Source organism: Anthonomus grandis, chromosome 22 (genome assembly GCF_022605725.1).
Source record: "Anthonomus grandis grandis chromosome 22, icAntGran1.3, whole genome shotgun sequence".
NCBI classification, from domain to species: Eukaryota; Metazoa; Arthropoda; class Insecta; order Coleoptera; family Curculionidae; genus Anthonomus; species Anthonomus grandis.
In genome coordinates this window covers 44,033,198-44,055,480 of record NC_065567.1, presented here as the reverse complement: position 1 = coordinate 44,055,480, position 22,283 = coordinate 44,033,198, and the positions used below count along the sequence as shown (strand labels likewise).

The following is a 22,283-nucleotide window of genomic DNA, read 5'->3' as shown; positions in this document are numbered from 1 at the left end:
GTTTAAGTCCTCATTAATTTGCTGCATACATTGACATGCATTATGAGGAGGAAATACGGATAACACTAGTTAGAAGATCACTAGTGTAGATGCTAAATAATAAAGGTCCGACGATACTACCCTGGGGCACTCCATAACCAGTGACAACAGGTTCAGGTCTTGCTCCATCCAGTTCCACAATCTGTTTCCTCACTTGAAGATAACTTTGGAACCATTTACAAACACTCACTGAAAAACCGAAACAGTTGCATTTAATACTAGTAATTTGTGAGTTGTAAATAATACATTTATTTCAGATTTGATGTATACTACAACACCATAATTTTCTTACAATATCGTTATTGTAAAACAAGTTGTAACTTATCAAAATTGCGATTTAAACTTCTTATATTTAGGTGTAAATTATTTATAATTTTGAATTTATGCTTATTTTTAAAGATAAGTAATTCAGCATGCGGTATCTTCGAATTATAATGTCATGGATATGTGGCTGAAAAGAAAGGGCGCTAACGAACGTCACCCTTAACTTTCTGAATTGCGTTGATCTTGACACAGTCTCATATTCTATAGAATAGTAAGTAAGTTATAAGGTTTTTCTTCAAAGAATAAGAAACAATATTAGATTTAGCAGTATTAAGAGGCAGATTGTTTTGCACGGTGTATTGAGGAGTATAATATTATTTTGCAATTGCATTCAATCTAAAACACTAATGGTGTCTTAATATAATTTTGTATCATATCCAAATAACAGACTATTCACAGTGAACTGATGAATAAAAAAATTGAATGTTTCAATCTTTTTCAAAACTTTAAATTTGATGGTTCATAAAGTTTTTGAGATACATGAAATGCTGTTTGATCATTTCTTACTGAATATGAAATTGTTGGGTAAGAAGAATAAAGAACTCTTTGCTAAAAAAAATAGCAAAAAAAAATTCCTTGACCAATATTGTCTTAACTACCGAAATAGAGTTTTACTTAGGCGGCGATTCTCTCTGCCTACCTCTTTATCTTATTTATCAGTCTTTAAAACTAGGCAGTTTCCAAATAACTGGAAATGATCCAATGTTTAACCAATCTTTTAGCCTGTCCAAGCAAGGTGTGGTTAAAACCAAAAGTAAATATAGCCTCATACAAGTGATATTTGGTATTTACCGAGAGACGTCAAATGACGTTATTGGTTTTACCGCCAGTAACCCTGCTTAGGAGAAAAGTTATAGTTGTTGTCAAAATTATATCAAAATATACAAAAATGTATTAGGCCCAATATTTTTTAAGAATTGTAAAACCACAAGTGGATTTTGTTCAAATTCCATCCAAAAGAATAATGGAGTTTTAAGTTCAACGTCCATGTACACAATACAGCGCCACAGAATAAACATGTTAAGTCCAGTTCAGAGATCTTTGATGTGCCGCGAATAGTCCGTGTGCCGGTGTTGCTTGTATTGTCACATGGCATGCATGTTTAAATCGCAAAATGTGGATTCATAAAGTAAAATTCTAAGCGATATTTAATCATTCCATTAAATAAATAAATGTTTTAATTTTTTTTCTAATTTATACGTTTGATTCGTAATATTTGACTACAGACGTCCACGTACTATTTTGTTAGACTTCTGACCTCAGTCCCAACCACTCAAGCGTGAAATTCGGGATTTTCGGGTTTGGTTTTATAAAGCTACAAATTCAGGATAGTTGATAGCAAGATAATACCTATTTAATTTAAAGATACGATTTAAGTACATAAAATCAGATTTAAAAAAATTATAATAATTTAATAAATTTAGTTTTTAGCGCCATCAGTGGGGTGTTTATAATAAGTGATAAGATAATAGGTGGTAAAAATTACTTAGGCCCATTTATTCTGTAGATTAAGGCATTAAAGATTTACTTTTTGGTACAAAAGGTACAAAAATTTCAACTACCAACTATAGTGAAATACAAAGATCTAACTTAATCTTTCCAATTAAAACGGTCGGGACGGTCTTCTCTCAACGCTCGGCCGGGATGTTGACGCCTTGGCATTTTCCGCGAACACCGATAAACACATAGCCTTAACAACTGTAAGAAAAACATTCGGACTTCATAATTTAAATCGTTATTTTGTCAAATTGTCTACAAATCGGCTTTCTCAAAATAAAAAACTAAATCTAATAAAAAAATATAACTAAAATAACTTTACTAGAATCTAAGAATGTAAGCTTCTCAATTATTGTGGAATAATTAACAGATATATGGTTTCATGTTATCGGGTGCGACCACCCCGTTATAAGGAAGTTGAGTAATTTGAAAGCCTTCAACATCTTCAATCACATACCTGTCACAATCCAATATTTTCTTAACTCTATAAGGCCCTTTAAATTTTGGAATAAATTTTTTATTGACCCCCGCAGTAGTATCAACATTCTTAATCATTATGTAATCCCCCACATCATATACGGAAGCTTCTTTACGCCTTTTGTTATAACTAGTCTCGTGACACTTTTGCACTTTCACTATGTTTTGATATGCTTCTTCCCGAGTTTGCTCTAAATTCCGCATTTTCTCACAGTTATCCTTTAAAATTAATTTCATACAATCATTTGTCTTACCTAATTGATCGATTCCAAATAACAATCGACTTGGTGTATCATTTGTCGCTCGAGATACCGTGTTGTTACAGGCAAACTCAACCTTGTCCAAGACACGGTCCCAATTTTCTGGCAATTCACATAATTTCGCGATCATTGGGGTTATGGTTTTATTGAACCTCTCAACCTGGCCGTTCGCGCGCGGCGTACCTACAGCTATCAAAACATGATCAACTTCTTCTGAGTTTAAAAAGTCTGTAAACAAAACAGAGGTAAAAGCTGTACCACGGTCAGATATAATACGCCGAGGTTTACTATAAGCCCTAAAATAATCCGTCAAATGCTTCACACATTCTTCTGATTTAGTCGATTTGCATGGATATAGTTTTAAGAATTTTGTAAATGCGTCCACTATAACAAATAAGTGCTTATAACCCTTTGATGTTTTTTCTAACGGACCAAGATGATCGACATGCAAAGTCTGAAAAGATAACTTTTCCTTATCGATACTATGCAAAAGTCCTTCGGGCTTTCCGCTAACAGGAGAAAATTCAATACAACGTAAACAATTGGCAATATACTCTTTTATTTTCTTGCGCAGTTTCGGAAACCAATATACTTTTAAAATACTATCTACCATCTTTATATATCCAACATGCCCTACATTGTCATGACAGGTTCTAATTACATTGTTTTCCATTGACTGAGGAACATAGAAAAGCAATTCTTTATTTTTATTTTTTCTATATACAAGACCATCTCTTAACTCAATGAATTTAGATTCCGCGTTCTCTAATTCATTACGGATTTTCCCTATCTCTAAATCACGATTCTGACGAATTGAAAGAGTTTGCTCAAAAGTGTTAGCTTCAATAACTAAAACGCTATGACATCGACTCAACGCATCAACATGACTCATGCGTTTTCCCGGACGATGACATATTTCATAATCGTAATCTTGCAAAAACATAGCCCAACGTGATATTCGCGGATTGACTTGTTGTTTACTAAGAGTTAATCGAAAACTATCGCAATCGGTAATAATTTTAAATTTTATTCCTCCTAAATAGATATGGAATCGTTTTATTGCATTTACAACGGCAAGACATTCAAGTTCAAAACTGTGATGCTTTGCCTCTGCTGGAGTTGTGCGTTGGCTTAAAAAGACCATCCTCTTGTCTTTGCAATAATATTGCCCCAAATCCAGAGGCACTAGCATTACAATGCAAATCTGTTTCAGCAGTGGAAGAATAAATTGACAAAAGAGGTCCACTCGCGAGACGTTCTTTCAAAATTTTAAAAACCTCATGCTGTTTACTACCAAACTCAAATTTAGCATTTTTCTTAACAAGGTCATATAAGGGTTTCGCCACCGTAGAAAATGATAGGCATTTTGGGTAAATCTCTCAGACAATTAAAACAATAAATTTTGGTCAGAATGGTTTATTTAAAATTAAATGAGAGATATATATACAGTAGTGGCCATAATTATAGCAACAAGTACATTTTTCCTTCAAATTATATGATGTGGTAGATTAGAAAGAAAACTGGTATATATTATGATGTATTTTTTACAAAGCTTTTTATTTATGTTTATTTTTTTGTTACTTTATAAAAGAAATAAAAAATGGGAATTTTTTTTAGGAAACGGTTTGGACAAAATTATAGCAACACATTTTAGAAAAATCAATTTATTTATTCTCCAAAGTCAAAATAAGATTACAATACAATAATATTCTTCAGTATTTAGTATAGTACCCTTTAGCCCTTATAACAGCAATGCATCTTTTTGGCATGGATAAAATAAGTTTGTTTATAACATCATGATCGATTGACAACCAAGTATCCTGAAGAGCTTCGAAAAGTTCTCCAGCATTTTTGAAATTCCTGGTTCTACACCTGTTATCCACAATTTCCCAAAGATTTTCTATTGGATTTAAATCCGGAGATTGGGAGGGCCACTTCATAACATTAATTTTTTCATCATGGAGAAACTCTTTTATTAGCCTTGAAGAATGTTTTGGATCATTGTCATGTTGAAATTGATATAACAGCGGCATATTTTCTTCAGAATAGGGTAACATAACATTCTTTAATATATCCTTGTACATAAATCGATCCATAATCCCTTCTATTCTGTGAAGAGATCCCATACCATACCCCGAAAAACAGCCCTACACTAAAACTGAACCACCACCATGCTTAACTGTAGGAGAAGGGTACCAAGGATTAAATCTTTTGCCTACAGGACGTCGAACGTAAGCAGCACCATCACTTTTAAATAAATTGAATTTTGATTCATCGCTAAAAATAACTCTGCGCCACTGATCAATAGTCCAGCCCTGGTGTTCTCGAGCAAATTCAAGTCGGGCCTTCACTTTCTTGGAAAGAAGAGGCTTTTTTGCTGGTCTGCGTCCAAACAACTTATTTTCAAATAGACGCCGCCTTATGGATCGTTCACTAAGATCGGAACACCCACTGCCATCCAAAAGCCCTTTAATTTTTGAAGAGGACAAAAATGGGTTTTGCCTGGAAATCCGAACAATCATTTGGTGACTTTTTTTTGAAGTTTTCCGGGGACGTCCCGAATTTTTTTTGGGTACTACCAGCCCTGTGTTATTGTATCTTTTCACTATACGTGATACAACTGATCTGTGAAGAGCAAAATTTTTTGCAATGGATGACTGTTTGATGCCTGACTTATACTGATTAATTATAAGTTGCCTCACTTCAACAGACACGGTTTTACCACGACTCATACTGTTATTTAAATAAGTTAATAACTACCAAGAAATCACAATATAAATTGTTTCAATATTGCACTTCAACAGATTGAAAGAGCACTAAATTTCAAATGTTGCTATAATTATGACCAGGTGAAATATTTGCAATTATAAATATTTATTGTCAGCAAAAAAACAGGTAGGCTTTTTTTTATTTGAATGAGAAATTTTTTTTAAATATTAAGAGGCCATCTAAACCAGTGGCGTACTTTTACGATTAAAACATACATTTAATAGTTATTATTAAATATTAGTAAAATTTAGATTTGTTGCTATAATTTTGGCCACTACTGTATATATATATAAAACGGATGACAAATTTAAGTAGGTATAACAACTTGCGGAGCGAATAGACGGTTTTAAAATTATTTCAATTACCAACTATAGTGAAATACAAAGAACAACTAACTCAATCTTTCCAATTAAAACGGTCGAGACGGTTTTCTCTCAAAGCTCGGCCGGGGTGTTGACGTCTTGGCATTTTCCGCAAACACCGAGAAACACATAGCCATAACAACTGTAAGAAAAACATTCGGACTTCATAATTTAAATCGTTCTTTTTCCAAATTGTCTACATATTAAAAATTAAAAATCTTATACAAAACACTACATTTAAAGTATACTATCCTAAAATTACAGTAAGGATACTAAATACTTTTATAAAATTAACCACTTATTTGAATCTGGCTTAAAGAGTTAATACAATTTTCTAAACTCTGTTTTTTTGCCTTTTTTCTTTAGAAGTTTCTTCCATTACGGAAGGAAACAGTTTCTCTGTTGCCGCTATGGATTCCAACTTCATCTCGCACTAAAGCATATGGATACTAAAACAGATTTAAAAAGTGTACACGAGTAGCAGAAATAATTTTTAAAATTAATTTACAAAAATGTTTTTAAATAATTACAACTCAGATGTAAAATAGCCTTTTTTCTTCCAGTGAATTATGAAAGAATTAGTCTTGCCTCTCTGGGACAGAACAAGTGTGGCAGTAACTGTAAAAAAAATAATTAAACTTTTTTTATAGTGTCTCTGTAACACAAATCATAGAGAAAAACTGTAAAAATCAAAATTTTAAACTTGTTTTTTTAATGAAAACAGTGTTTTTCTTACCATAGCAAAAAAGGGCTTTTTTCCCAGAGAATCGAGAAAGAAACAGTCTTTATTGTGTCGCTGAAGGACAACAGGGCAGTAAGCAGTAAAAAACAAAATTTCAAACTTGTTTAATTAATAAAAATATGGTTTTCTCACTATGACAAAAAAAGGGACTTTTTCCCAGAGAATGGAAATCATACATCAATCATAAATGTATCATACCATGTTTCGTCTAAAGAATATATGCATCTTTCTTCCTCCCAACATTTTTTAATTTTCTCCAAATATTCTATACGCTACCTGAAAATTCAATTACAGCAGCCCTTTTGTTAACCATCTTAAACTTAAAACCAAGTTTTATCAGATATCTCTGCAAGGTTGAGAAAAAGAAAACAAGAACAAGAAGTGTTTGTCCCTTGCCAATAAGGTGTCCTCTTTTTTTACAAAACAGCATATTGTGCTATAGGGAACCCCTGTTAAAGACGTTTTTTTTTGCAAAGCACTACAATCATTTGTGAACTGAGGATCATTCCTTAGATTGTTATAGACATTTAAACAAATTTGTTTGGCGTGTACTTAAACAATTATTGCGTTTTAAAATTGATTGATTTTTCCCTGTAGCTTCTACTTCCCTTGCATCTTCCTCTGCTTCTTCAACACTAGAAAATGAACTATCTGAGTCTAAATCACTGTCCAGATCACTCTTATTGTTTTCATCACAAATGTTGTCTTTTTTGTGCACCCATGGTCTCCATAAGCCCGCACATACACTTTCCTCTTTGCCAAATTTTTAGGAGTCTTTAGGATAAAACCAAAACAAATCCACAAACACAAATAAAAAAGCACACTTCCTCACAGTAAAAACTGCAAAAAATTTAGACGAATACAGGCCAAATTCTAAATTCTCCAGTTTCATAAACGTGTAAAAAGTAAAACCCATCAAATAATAATAACCTCACATGACCCCCCTTCCAACTATTAAAGGTGGTAATAAACCCATCCAACAGAACTATTTTAAAGGCTATAGACCCATCCTTAAAGATCTCTTTGAAAACACGACGAAAGTAATTCAAAAACAGCCCAAAAATTTATTTGGGTACAGCCCCGTAATCCTCAAAATCAGTGGGATAGAGAGAGATACACAATCACTTGCTCAGCCTGAAGTAGAAATCGCCAAAACGCAAGTGTTTTATCTTTGTTTAATAGACTGGCTAAAAAGAGGTGAGATTTTTTTGATATTATTTTCTTTCTAAAAATGGACATTTTCGAAAGAAAAATAAAAAATAGTGTAAAACATGGGGTTTTACGTATATTTAAAAGTATTTCATAGATAAACTATATAAATTAAACTAAATTTTGCTATTTAAACATGTTTATCATGCGACAATAAATACGACATAGGCGCACGGACTATTTAGTGCGGCATCTGCGACACATCAAATAGATCTCTGAACTGGACTTTACCTTTTCAGGTAGGTCGGTGGATAGGTCGAAGGGGTGCAATTGACTGGCCTCCCCGGTCACCCGACTTGACTCCTTTAGACTTTTTTCTGTGAGGACACAAAAAGTAAAATGTATAGCACACCACTTTCATTAGAAGACCTGGGGAGACGAATTATTGATTTTCGTTGCGAAGTGACCCCGCAAGTTCTTCAGAATTTTCGAGAACGGTTTGACGCTAATTTGTATTACTGTATGGAAGTTGGTGGGCAACATTGTTAGCATTTGCTTGATTTATTCGGTGAGTTTGTTTTTAATTGATTTCATTTATGCGTTTAAAAAAAATTATTTTTCGAATATCAATCCTTCATATTTTGTAAACGAGTTGACCGATTTTCAAAAAATAAGCAGCAACGTATAGGGAATTAATAGCACTTTTTAAAAAGGTTCCCCATTCTCATTTGAAAAAATGTAGGTGATGACACCCCCAATTAGGGGGTTGAAGATTTTGCAATAATTTTTGGGGCAAAAGTTGTCCTTACAAACAAAGTTGACGTGCTTTTATGTTTTTGGAAAAAAAAATCCCTAGCAGTTATGCCTTGCGGTACGTTTTTGATGACCCACCTGGTCTATACATTTATGTATAATACATTTTATTTTACTCTAGTTGTCTGCTTTATTGAACTAGAAAGAAAGTCCTTTACCTATATAATGTATAAAATGGTTCAAAAATAAACATAAAAGAAAACTAAATAAATAAACTTTATAATAGTCTAACCTGGCCATATTGAACTTAAGAGTAGTAAAGAAGTAAACACAATAAAAAAGAATGGCATACTCAAAGTTAATGCAAATGCAATATTAATGTTAAAAATAATACACAAAACAAAAAAAAAGTTTCATCATTCAAAATGTTTCTCTTAGATAGAACAAACAATAATTCAAAACACTACTTTTTAAGAAATTGGTTATTTTCCTAGATTTGATCGGTTAAAGTGATTAGTAAATTAAAAACAAAAACATTAGATACGATTAGGTACAATTATACATAGGTATTAAAGGAAAATAATATGATCATCCTTAATGTACTAACCTCCTAGCGATTTGTTTAAAGAAACTTCCCAGATTTATTTGACTCCTGTACCAATCTAATTTTAATTAACCAACTACGTTACTAGCACTACATACGTTATTTAAATCGCTATCATTGTTTATCAATTTTTGATTGCCGGAGGTAAGAACGTAAATACGGCCATTATGAGATCAAGATCTGAGAGCAAGATGACTGTTTAAATCAGGGTCGAGCCTAGGGTATTTGCCGCCCGGGTGCAAGAGCTAATTTTGCCGCCCCTTCTGCAGTGATTTTTATAAAAAGTGTTTTAAAAAATGCCCTTACCAAAGTACAACGTTTAAAAAAAGGGTGTAATAAAAAAATCATATTGAATTAAATTCCAAACACACATATATTAATCAATATATCAATATTATCTATACAAAAAATATACATAAAAGCATATATTATTTACTTATACAGGGTGTCCCAGCGAAAACGAAACAGAGCTCTTTTCGGTATGAAAAAAAATTTTTTTTCAAAAATCTTGGACACGTCTATTTTATTTTTGAGGGGGACAACTTTTCCTTACCAAGGCACCCTCATACCAGCAACCCCCTTCGAGGGGATGGAATCACCCCTAAAATCCTAAATGAAAAGAGGGGTCGTATGATACCTTATTTTAAAGGTCTTTTAATTTTGAATATAACTGCCAAATTTGAAGTGGCTAAAATTATTTCTCTGGATAAAACAGCTTGTCAAAATTGCGGAAACAGCGAAAATTAAAAAGGTATTATGGACTCTTTTTTGGATAATATTTTTAAAAGAACAAGGAAATCCTATTTTCGAAGGGGTCACTTATTAATTAAGAGGCCACCTAATACCTGGAATCCTTTACGAGGGGTTGAAAGCACCCCTTAAATCTTAAACAGAAAGAGGGATCGTGTTATACCTTATGTTGAAAGCGTTTTCACTTTAAATTTAAATGGTAACTTCTGAGTGACTGATGGATTTCTTCTGGATATGAAAGCCAAATAAAATTCTGGAAAAAATGCTTTAAATAAACCTTTATGCCTAAAACTCTTTTTTTACAATTTTTTTTATTGGATCATTAAAACATGATTAAAAATTTATTAGTATTGTTAATATTATTGTTATTACACCTTATCAGCATATCATAAATAAAAACAAAATACCAAATAAAATGCAAACACAAGTATCTGAAGAATTTATTTAGCTTGCTAAATATCATTGGTACTTTTTTTATTAAAGCAGCATTTATTTAAATAGTTTTAAATTATTACCCAGTCTTTTACGTGTTGAAACACTGTTAGCAATGGTTTATTCTACTGCAGAGAGGGTTGAGATGATAGAGTTTTTCTTTCGGCATAACAATTGTGCCAATAGAACGGTACAAGAATTTAATGACCTTCATCCAGAAAAACGAGTCAACAGAAAACTAGAAATAGTTGCTACATGTAGCGAATCTGGCAGTGTCTTAAATAAAAAGCGTGAGGTTCAAAATGCTGTTGTTGTCAATGAAGCAATGCAAATAACTGTCCTAGGTCAACTTCATGCCGAGCCAGGAATAAGTGTCAGAAAATTGGCGACGAGTACAGGAGTAAGCAAAAGTAGTGTTCATAGGATACTTAAGCATAATAAATTCCATGCTTACAAAATTCATCTGGTGCAAGAACTGAATGAGGACGATTTTGACAGACGAGTGCAATTTTGTGAATCGCTTAGTGATATGATAACTGTTAATCCGCGTCTTATTTACAACATTTGCTTTTCAGATGAATGTACTTTTTTTCTTAGTGGCAACGTAAATCGTCATAACTGCCGCTACTGGTCAAATGCAAATCCGGGCCAGTTTCGTGAAGTTCATACCCAGTTCCCTGAGAAGTTAAATGTTTGGGCGGGAATCTTGGGCGGCTCCATTGTTGGTCCGTTTTTTCTGCCCGGAAATTTGAATGGAGAAATGTACCGAGATCTGTTGGAAAATGCCGTATATACAAGAATAGTAGAAAAAATGGAAGGCGGAAATCATTCTGATGATGATCAAGTCATATTTCTGTCTATTCTTAACTGTTCATATTTCTCAGTCTCTTCAACAAGAAGGGTTTATTGCTCCCTAGTAAGAACTATATTGGAGTACTGCTCTGTAGTTTGGTCTCCATACCACCAGATTCATATCGATGCTTTAGAAAGAGTTCAACATAAATTCCTGAGATATTGTGCTCATAGAACTTTAACTGTCATTGAGAACCATGACTATTCTTATATTGAAAGTCAATTATCTATTCCGACACTGTCGCAACGCCGTAATATTTCTGGTGCTAGTTTTATATATAAGATCGTTAATAGGCTTATTGATTGCCCTGATCTGTTGGGTCGGATACGATTTAATGTTCCTCATCACGGGTTGCGCCATAATGTAACCTTTAACATTCCAATCCACAGAACATCCTATGGAATTAACAATCCTATGGATAGGTATATGAATTTGTTAAACAATTCGAATATTGATGTGTTTAACATAAGTTCCTTAATGCATCTAAAGAGGTCACTTACTTCATAATTGTGCATAAAGTTTTGTATTTACATTCTTGCATATAAATTATTAAGGTTGTTTCTAGTATATGTAGTATAGGTGTTTTTTACTTTAGTATTAATTTTTTAAGTATGTTTAGATTATGAAAGTTGTTTATGTAAATATTATTGCTTTGTAAAATTTACAGTTAATGGGGTTTTCCCGTATTATGAATAAATAAATAAATAAAGTCGTTTTCCAACAAGACGGAGCGCCTCCGCATTATGCTGCTGATGTGAGGCAATATCTTGATGAGATATTTCCTGATCGTTGGATTGGAAGGAGAGGACCTTTTATGGAATGGCCAGCTAGGTCACCCGATTTAAACCCATTAGATTTTTTTTATGGGGGCATTTAAAAACAAAAGTTTACGCTACCCAACCAGACACCCTAGAAGACTTACGCCAGAGAATTATAAATGAGTGTCAGATGATAACACCTGAAGTTCTATAAAACGTCAGGCATCGTTTTGAGCAAAACCTGTATTCCTGCATGGAAGTAGGCGGGGCACAATTTTAACATTTAATAAATTGACGTAATTTAAATAAACTTGTTTTATTTAAAAGACACAAAAGGAAAAGGGTAGGTATTTCTTATCTCTCCACTTTTACTGGCAGTAAAGATTGTATTTCTTGCTATTTTTATATCCACAAGATATCCATCAGTCACTCAGAAGTCACCATTTAAATTCAGAGTAAAAAGGCCTTCAAAATAAGGAATGACACGACCCCTTTTTCTATTTAAGATTTAAGGGGTGCTTTCAACCCCTCGTAAAGGGTTCCAGGTATTAGGTTGGCCTCTTAATTAATAAGTGACCCCTTTGAAATTAGGACTTCCTTATTCTTTTAAAAATATTATCCAAAACAGAGTTCAAAATACCTTTTTCATTTTCGCTGTTTCTACAATTTTGACAAGCTGTCATATCCGGATAAAAAATTTTAGCCACTTCAAATTTGGCAGTTATATTCAGAATTAAAAGACCTTTAAAATAAGGTATCACACGACCCCTTTTTCTATTTAAGATTTTAGGTGTGATCCCACCCCCTCAAAGAGGGTTACTGGTACCCTTGGTAAGGAAAAGTTGTCCCCCTCGAAAATAAAATCGACGTGTTCGAGATTTTTGTAAAAAAAAATTTTTTCATACCAAAAATACCTCTGTTTCGTTTTCGCTGGGACACCCTGTATAAGTATTTCTATATTAATATGTAATTACATCGATATAAACACCAAAAGAAAATATATTTTACTTACATACTAATTTAAAGAAATTAAAAAAAAGTAATTAGAATCCTGGTATAAATGCTAACATTTACTTTTCTTGCCTTTTTATATGCAAATTCCCTAATTAGGTCGGTAACATCTAAATTAGAAACAATGTCTTCCTCAATACTTATTATTGATAAATTTGATAGTCTTGATTGGCTCATTGTGGATCTTAAGTAGTTTTTTATTAATTTTAGTTTGGAAAATGAGCGTTCCCCATGAGCTACAGTGACTGGCATTGTTAAAAATATTCTTAAAGCTACGAATAAATTTGGAAATATGCCTCTCAAATCGTTAGCAACCAGATATATTAATATTTCTTTGGCCGAGAAAATATTTCTATCATTAATGTAAATTGATAATATGTCGATTTCATTATAGAGATCCAATCCATTTATGTCCATATTTTTTGTTTCAGGGTCAGTTAATTTATTTTCTAAATTCTTACAATAGGTCATTATTTCGGGTTTCAAAAATGCTTTCAAATTGTTTAAAAAACCAAATAATCCAATGTGTTTTTGTAAATCGTGAAATCTCTCATCCAATTTTGAGGTTGAAATATCGAGAATATTAAAAAAAAAAATTTACTTTAAAATTTATTTCTGGAGATTGGATTGGCTCATCTTGTGTTCATAATCAAAAAACGTTTTTTTTCCTTGGTCTTATTGAGTAAATGGAATGGCTGGAAAGGAAATTTCGGCGTCTACTTCTTCCGCAATTTTCTTAGATTCATTTATCATGTCTAAAAACCCGTTTTCCGATCTCATTTGTGTCAAAAATAATTTGATTTCTTTTAGCATCTGTACAGCTTCTGGTAAAATAACATTAGACTTTTGCTGTGTTTTGCTTACCATATTAATTTTTGCCAAAATGTTGTACCAAATAACTAACGAACAAATAAATTTAAATGATTTTATTTTATTTATTAGGGACATTGCAATATTCTTTGTTTCATTATCTCTGCTTTCATCATTAAAAAGCGTAAACAGAGCATCATACACTTTTTCTAACTCAAATCTAAGAGTTTTTATTGCCTCAATACGGCTTTCCCAGCGGGTATCCGATAAGGGCTTTAGTGTTAGCCTGGGCAGCTCTTTTAAGAGAGCATTCCATCTGTAAGTTGAGGCCGAAAAAAAGACATATATTTCCTGAATAATGCTAAAAAAATTAGTTACTTCTAAAGGGCTTTTTGCTGCATCATTAACTACTAAATTTAAACTATGGGCAGCACAGGGTACAAAAAAGGCTCTAGGATTAATATTTAAAAATTTTTTTTGTAGGCCATTGTGCTTGCCTTTCATGTTTGCTTCGTTGTTATAGCCCTGACCTCTCATATCGGCAATATCAATATCCAGTTCTTTTAAATAATTTAATAAAAAATCTGTTAACCCCTGACCAGTAGTGTTTGTAACTTTACAAAATCCTAAAAAATGTTCTCGAATTTCTATACTTTTAGAACAATCATCAATAAAAACGAATCTAACAATAATGGTAATTTGTTCTTGGTGACTAACGTCAGGTGTACAGTCAAGAATGATTGAGAAATATTTGCATAATTTTAAACATTCAACAATACACTTTTTGGCTTTTTCTCCTATTAAAAAAATCAATTCATTTTGTATTTTATCTCCCAAATAATGCGGCATTTTGTTCCCATCTTTTTGGACTCTATCAATAATCAATATGTTCGGCTATTACAGAATCAAGTTTTGCAATCGTCTCAATTAATTTCGGAAAATTACCGTTACCCTTATCAAATAGTTTTTGACTATTGCCCCTAAAAGCTAAATTTTGTCCAGCTAAAAACTGGATAACAGATATTGTTCTCTCTAAAATCGAAGTCCATCTTTTTTTTTGCATTTGAAATAAATTTTGATTGATAGAGTCCACAGTTAAACCTTTTTCTATTGATTTTTTTAATTCAAGCCATTTCCTAACACTTTCAAAATGCCCCTTACTGGTTTCGTGTCTGAGATAAATGTCGCCAGTCACTATAGCCCCTTTTTAAAACTATTATCAGAAACTTTAAATAATTTATAAGGAAAACAGTACACTGAATCTTTAGATTTTGAGTAAATAAGCCAGGTTCTAGGACCTTTTTCATTGTTAGTAAATTTTTTTTCAAAGTAAGCAGCGCTAAAACATCTATTTAAATTATTAATGGGATAATTAATATTTTTAATTTGAACAGGTCCTATTCCTAAAATCAGTAATATTATCCGTTAATATTTCGGGCCAATATGCTGGATCTTTAAATCGTTCTTCATTTACCTGAATAGCTTCAATGTTCTCAGTTTGCGTATTTGCTGGCGTATTCGTCGAGTGATCATCTTGTTTCAGTTCATCTCCTGATGGTTGTTGATCTCCATCATTTGGTTGTTCCACATCGGCATCGGCTTCAGTTGACGTCAAAGGTTGAATATCCGGCCTTTGGCTTGTTGAAGGTTGAGGTTGTGCCGGTTGTGGGTTCGTTGATGACGTAAAAAACTTTTTTAACGAACCTGCTAACCGCCTGTCATCTTTCTCCTTTTCTAGCTTCCTTTTTCGGTATTGGGAACCAGAAAGCCTCTTTCGACCATCAGCCATCTAAATCAACAAATATTTTTTTTAGAATTGGCACAAAAATCAGACATTACTTTTTTCAATGAAAAATTGCTTAAGGCATGAAGTTCTAAATATAAGATATTAATAAAATATTTTAAACTTACCGTTAACAACACAAACACAATTTTTATATAAAATGTATTAAAAATAAACACTAATCGACAAGTCGCTTTAAAACTCGCAAATTAAAATAAATTAAAAACAAAAGGGTGGGAATTTCTAAACATTACACCCCCGCTTATTTCTGCAGCTCCAAAATACATATTATTTATTACCCAAAAGTATTGAAATTCCGCAAGAAATTAATTTCGAGGAATTACTATTGGTGGTACTTTACGCGGCTCTTTTAATTACGCCGCCCTTATACCATCATCAGCACCGGCGGCGGCGCAGTTTTAAATTTTATATATTTTTGTTATTCATAATTTTTTTTTCATTACTTGGCGCTTTTTTATTTTATTTTTCGGATATTTTGCCGCCCGGGTGCGGCGCACCCCTTGCACCCCCGGCACGGCTCGGCCCTGGTTTAAATGTTTGTCTCACTTTTTTAAATAAGGCTAGTCTTTCACCAGGTAATACTTCCGTGATTAGGTACTTTGGGTAACCTTTAGATTTTTTTTTGGTATGTTTAGGACGCTTACCTTAAATCCATTAAATTAAAACTAAATAATTTTTAAATCAGACATTTAAAAAAAAATAAAATATTTATTTTATATGGGCTACGATTTTCCTATTCTATTTACTCATGGACACGATTATTAAAAATATACTAAAATATACTTATAGAGTATTATCGTGGACCAATCACTTTTATATTGATCTAAAATATTTTTAGTTCATTCCTATATTAAATTAAAAAATATATAACGATTAAAAACACAACACTTTTTTAAAGTTATTTACCAAATTGCCTCCTTCCATTTAGGAATGTTGACGTTTATAATTAACTAACTGTCAAATTATTGACTTAGTCAAACTAATCACTACAGCGTTGCTGGATTGTTAAGCTATTTGCTTAGCTTTCATTCCTTATACAGGGTGATGGTTTATGATACCTTAGACGTTTACGGAGAATGGAAAATTGAATTTTTTTTAGCTGGTGATATAACGATTAAAAATATTTTTAGCGATACAGCGTTGCCGCTTATACCAAAAAATAGTAGCAGCTTTATTATTTTAAATGGAATACCCTGTATATTATTTTATTTTGCGATCCGCTATCACTTTATGATTGTTTTTGTATGAGTTGTTCCTATACCAATCTCTAGTGGTTTTCGAGAAATTAATTATTTTCTTTATTTTTTGACCAAAACATAGCTCCAAATAAATGTTTTTTACTACGGCACTGGAACGCGCAGAAAATTGAAATTATAAACGTAATTTACGGAAGTATTGTACATTAGTTTTCACTATAAAAATTTCTTAAACGTTATACAGGGTTGCTCAAAATTAGTGATTTTACCGCTAGATACAAAAGTTGTGATATGTGTATTTTTTTAAATAGAACTTTGTATATTATAACATATACTAAAAGGAAATTGAAATCCCTTTCTAGCGAAGTATCATGTTCCTATATCTAAGTAGTTCGGTTTCTGAAATATAAGCAATTTTCTGTAAAAATCGAAATATTTTGACATATTTGCTTTAGGTGGCCATGAAAGGTCATGACGCAATAATGCTATGCTATTGATGTTTGAGATTTAGTTTATTAATAGTAAATACGCTTGGGTGTTTTCTTTTTAATAGTGACCTAAAAATTCATTAAAATGGAAAGAAATAGTTAGGGTAAGTCCGGGATAGTTGGCTTACTTTTTTAAAAAATGAGGTAAAATGAAAACCCAAAAGTTAATCAAAGAAAAGAGATATAACATAAGCATTTATTCCAGTTAACGTCAAAAGTAACATTTAAAGAAAAACTAAAAAATCTAACTCTACAAACAGTTTTAAAAAAATAAGCTGAATGGGCCAACTCTCTTAGGTGCTATGGGTTAGTTGGCCCACCCATACTGGGTGAGACGGCCCATTAAAAAAACTTAATTTAACATCGCTTTTTTGATAAAATTTTTCCACATAGGTCACAGAGATTCAAATATTTAGAGCAGCTTTCATGGAACCACCTTGTGCAGTGAATACATTGCATCCAGTCATCAGTTTTAATTGTGAGTTTGTATATATCGCCACATCCAAGGCATTCTGTAGAATCGTTTTCTTGTGAGCAATCCTCAGATTCGGAAACATAGTCGTCTGATGTGTCAGTATCTGTGGATGAGTCGTCTTTATTTAATTTAAGTTTTTTCGCTCTTGGTTTTTGGGTGGTTAGGTTTAATTTATTTTTCCCTTTTATGTTTTTAGTTTGTTCCTTTACACATGAATCATTTGACCCATCATCATTATTTTTTTGTTTTTGCTTGTTTATAATCGTTGTATTTTTTTTTTTTATTTTTTTTTCTTTTCTTTGTCTTCTTACGCGCGTTAGCCAATTTTTGTTTTTGAATATTTTACGGAGATGTTAGGACGCAAGCTACCTGTTTTACTCTTTTTCGTGCATTTTCAATATTAGCTGATGTGCTTGGAACAGGCGAAAATTTGTTTAACAGTGTTCCGGGTGGCATATTCAGTAACAGCAGACGTGCTAGCTATCGGGCGGGCGCTTCGGCTCTTTTCGGATTTTTAGTAATGACGGATACAGTAGCCGGCAGTTTTTGAACTTCACACAGCAGCAGCAGACGTACTACGTACTGAGTCGAGTCGAGTCGTTACTGTTTTTACATGTTAGCGAATGCATAAAAATGGATTTGTTACCAGACAATTATAATTATAAGAAATTTGATACTAACAATCTCGTTAGATATATACGTTAGACGTAATTTAAACTTAAAAGCCGAATGTTGAGGTAAGCTTTAGTTTAAAAATAAATTTATTAAAAAATAAAATAATAGTATATTATTCAACGAGTGAGAAAGCTCGGATAAATTACGCCACACGTTTTACTCGTGACGCAAACATTATCCTCGTGTATAATTGCCAAATTCTCACGAGTAAAATACTATACATTTTCTAATCATATTGCCTATCTAAAAACCCTTATCCCCACAGCACACAGCACAGACTTGTTTTTGTTTTGCTGTTTTGAAATAACTTACATATTATTTTGTTATTTGTTGAAAGAAAACCCCCACGTTTTGCTTCTAAGAAATCCGATTGTAATTTATATAATTTTTTAATGTTTGTTGTTGTTTATATTATAAAAAACACAAAAAATAAAATTGACAATCAAATTATTGACAGATGACATAAATGAGCCTACAACAATACCTCTGCCTACGTCACACCATCGAGAAAGTAAAATACCGTTCTCTGATTGGTCAGTACCAGTGTAGAAAATAAAAAATTTCTCCACTGGTTGGGTTGGGTTGGGTATTTTAAGCAGAAATTAAATAATTGTTGTCAAAAATGTTTAGGGGTAAAAAATGGGATGAAAGTTAAAAATATAAAGTATTTATTTATATTTATTCTGGTTTCGATACAAATTAGGAATTTTTACTTAGAATAATAACACTTTAGTTTTACAGGGTTTAAAAATTATTGCTTGAATAACCCCCTTCAATTAAAAATACTCTTCCAATAAGAAATTCATTTAAGTTACTATTTTAGACCTAAATTAAAGCAAATTTATTTAAAAAAACTGTCTAGTAAAAAATTAAAAGTGTATTAAAAGATATGTAAATAAATGTTTAATAACTTAAAAAGGTTACATTTAATAAGTATGTAGGTAATGGATTTTATAATTTCATGGATTTCAGTGGATTTTAAGATTTTTGAACAAACAGTATGAAATAAAAATACATACATATGTATATATACATACATATATATATATATACATACTGTATATCGTCTTGGTATGGTAAAGTAATTAAAAATATTGCTTTTTTGACAAACGCAAAATGAATGTTTGAATGATCGTATAAAATCTGTATAATAAATTACAAGGAAGATTTTTCAGAAATGCTTAATTATATAAGAGATTCAATATTTTGTCAGGGAAAAAATAAAGTAAAAAATAGACCATTGATGTGTTTTGTGCAAAATTTCTACGTTTACTAGTTTACCAGTGGTGGGACGATATTTAAAATAACAAAAATCATAATGTTTTTATATTTTTAATATTTTCATTTGATACATTTTAGTGCATTTTGGAAGTCTTTTCAGGAAATTTCAGAATTTTTTTGTTTAAAACATCTTTATTTAATAATACATTATTGTAGCTTGTTGTATACCTTATCTCAACCACACTCGATGTCATGTGGATGTAATCAATATGTACCTACTCTTTACTATTTAATGGACTCGAATTTATTTCCAATTTAAAAAGTATTTACCAACCAAATCTGCTTAGGTACACCGTGAAAAATTATTGATTGGTTTTTTAATTTTTACATATTAATTTATTATGATTATTTTAGATATGGATAAAAGTCTACTTTAATTCTTTAAAAAACTGTGTTGTGATTTTTTAGGAATTTTGATATTTTTCTTTTCACTATTGTTTTTTAAGTTACTATTTAATTAATAATATTTTATGAAGTGTTTAAATCGACATTTCTAATCTGTGAAATTGTTTTAGTAGAACTGGGTCCGTAAGCTGGAAGATTTGAAAAAAGAAACATGGACTATTGTAAAAACATGGCTGGGTAAAGACAAAAAGCAGACAAGAAATTTATTTAAAAGAATCTACAAATGCCATAGAAAAACCAAGACTGATGTTGCAAAAGCAAAGAAAAAAACTCGAAATTTAAATTGGCTTTTATGCGTAGATAATCTAAGCGAGAGACCTTTAGGTTTGGAAGCCAAGAAAAGTATTTTACAATTATATGAAAAGGGTCATTCAGTTAGTTCAGCTTATCATACTTATTGTATGAATCTGATGGAGGAACTAGGTAACGAATATCAAAATCAAGTTTTAGACAGACATAACATTCCTACAAAAACTGACTTTCAAACACTTTGGCGAAAGCATTTCAAAGATAACTACGGACCTCGAACAAGAGAAGGTATGTTATTACAGTTAGAAAATTGCCTTTGAGTAGCTTTAGAAGCCAATAAGACAATATATAAAATTACTAGTCACGAAGGAGATTATTGTGTTGCCATTTGCACCCCTATAATGCAAAGAGCTGCAAAGTTACCACAAGCTTCTGAAATTATATTTGTGGATGCGTCTGGAAACTGCGATGTGCAAGACCATAAAGTTTTTTTTTTGGACGCAGTCAGCATGTGGTGGTATTCCTTTGGGCTGTATTTTAAGCAACAGTCAAAAGGCAGATGTTTTCCGCTTGGGTGTTGCCGCTTTGTTTCAAATCCTTCCCATTAAGGTAACTCCTTCAGTCATAATAACTGATGACGATTTAGGTGAGCGTAATGACTTAAAATTATTTTGGCCCAATGCTACCACGCTTTTATGCTCATTCCATGTTTTAAAGGCGTGTTGGAAGTGGATTCAGACATCTAAAAACAGTATACCAAAAGAAGACGCTCAAAAAGTATACACAATATTCCGCAATATTCTTACTTCACAAACAGAACAAGAATTAAATAATGCAAAAAAGCAATTTGAACAATTTTCAAAAATTCCAAAATTTACTAAATATGTGGAATCATTGCTAGAACGATATGAGTTATGGTGCTTATTTTATAGACGCAACTTGATGATTCGGGGAACAAAAACAAATAATTATATTGAAGTGACATTTAGGTTGCTTAAAGATATAGCTTTAGAATGAACTAAAGCCTTTAATTTGGCGCAATTATCTGATTTTATAATAAATAATTTTTAAAATTATTATAAACAGAGAAAAGACTTTTAGATGTGATCTTAAACAGAGTATCAAAGGCCACTAAATTACGATACACTCATAATAATAAAAATATTTTAGAGTCAACTATTGTTAATAGAGGTAACTTGGAGTTTGGCATAACCTCTTCTAAAGACAAAAATGTTACATACATAGTTGATATGATGTCTTGCAAATGCAATTGTTATGAAGGTTACAATGGAAAACACTGCAAGCATCAGGCCGCTGCAGCAAAAAAAGAAAATATTATTTCATGTATAAACACTTTATCTCTTGATATGAAATTCAGGCTTTATGAAGTAGCATGTAAAGAAAGTGCAAATCCTGAAATATTTCTTCCTCTTCAAGGAGATGTCGATACTTTAACCATAAGTCAGCCTACACAACCTTGTGAATTCATTTCGACATTTCAAGGTGAAGAAAGTGGAGGTTTCGCAAGTACTTCAAATGTTAATGTTCCTACAATTAAAGAACTTAATGATTTAAAAGAAAATTGGAAATCATTTTCTAAAGAAATCTTGACATTTCTTGATAATGATTCGATAGCCTATTATCCAGCGGTTACGAACTTCCTAAAAAATAGGCAAAAATGTGCTAAAAGTAATAATTCGCTTTTATCAGGCTTGCATAATTCTTTTAAGTACCATGGAATAACTCCCAAATGCAAACGTCTACGTATAAGAAAAGGAAAAATAATAAGTGTGCAGCCAACAAGTACTGCTAGAAGAAAATCGGCGATGGGTGGCAAAAAACAATCTTCAGCTGGTAGGAAGGTGAAAAGCTTGGTAAAAAGAAAGTCTAAAACACCCCATTCTCTACAAGAATGCGTTAACATGAATATAGGCGTAGGTGAAAATAATTTTAAAAAATAAGTTTAAAGTATGAAGTTTAAAAGTTTATTTTACGTTACTTTATTACTTTTTATTCAATGATAAATATGATATTTGATTATGTATAATATAATAAATTAGTTACTAAATCTAAGAGTTTTTTTTCAGTATTAAATATATAAAAATTTTAACTTGTCTTAT

At 31.9% G+C, this 22,283-nt stretch overlaps 1 protein-coding gene and 1 long non-coding RNA gene across 4 annotated transcripts in view; both read left to right on the top strand.

Annotated features, from left to right (window-relative positions):
• The window catches only part of LOC126748178 (podocan-like protein 1), a 58,127-nt gene that overhangs the window by 11,842 nt on the left and 24,002 nt on the right, over window positions 1-22,283 (top strand). Inside the window, exon 2 of one of the 3 annotated variants that reach the window (XM_050457223.1) lies at window positions 7,919-8,187. The exons of the other annotated variants lie outside the window; for them this stretch is intronic. The gene's annotated coding sequence lies outside the window, so the exon portion shown is untranslated. The remainder of the gene's footprint in view (window positions 1-7,918; window positions 8,188-22,283) is intronic. 3 annotated transcript variants of the gene reach the window in all.
• Window positions 17,335-22,231, top strand: LOC126748181 (uncharacterized). The gene is made up of 2 exons (XR_007664652.1): window positions 17,335-18,290; window positions 20,028-22,231. It is a non-coding gene; the product is annotated as an uncharacterized LOC126748181 (long non-coding RNA).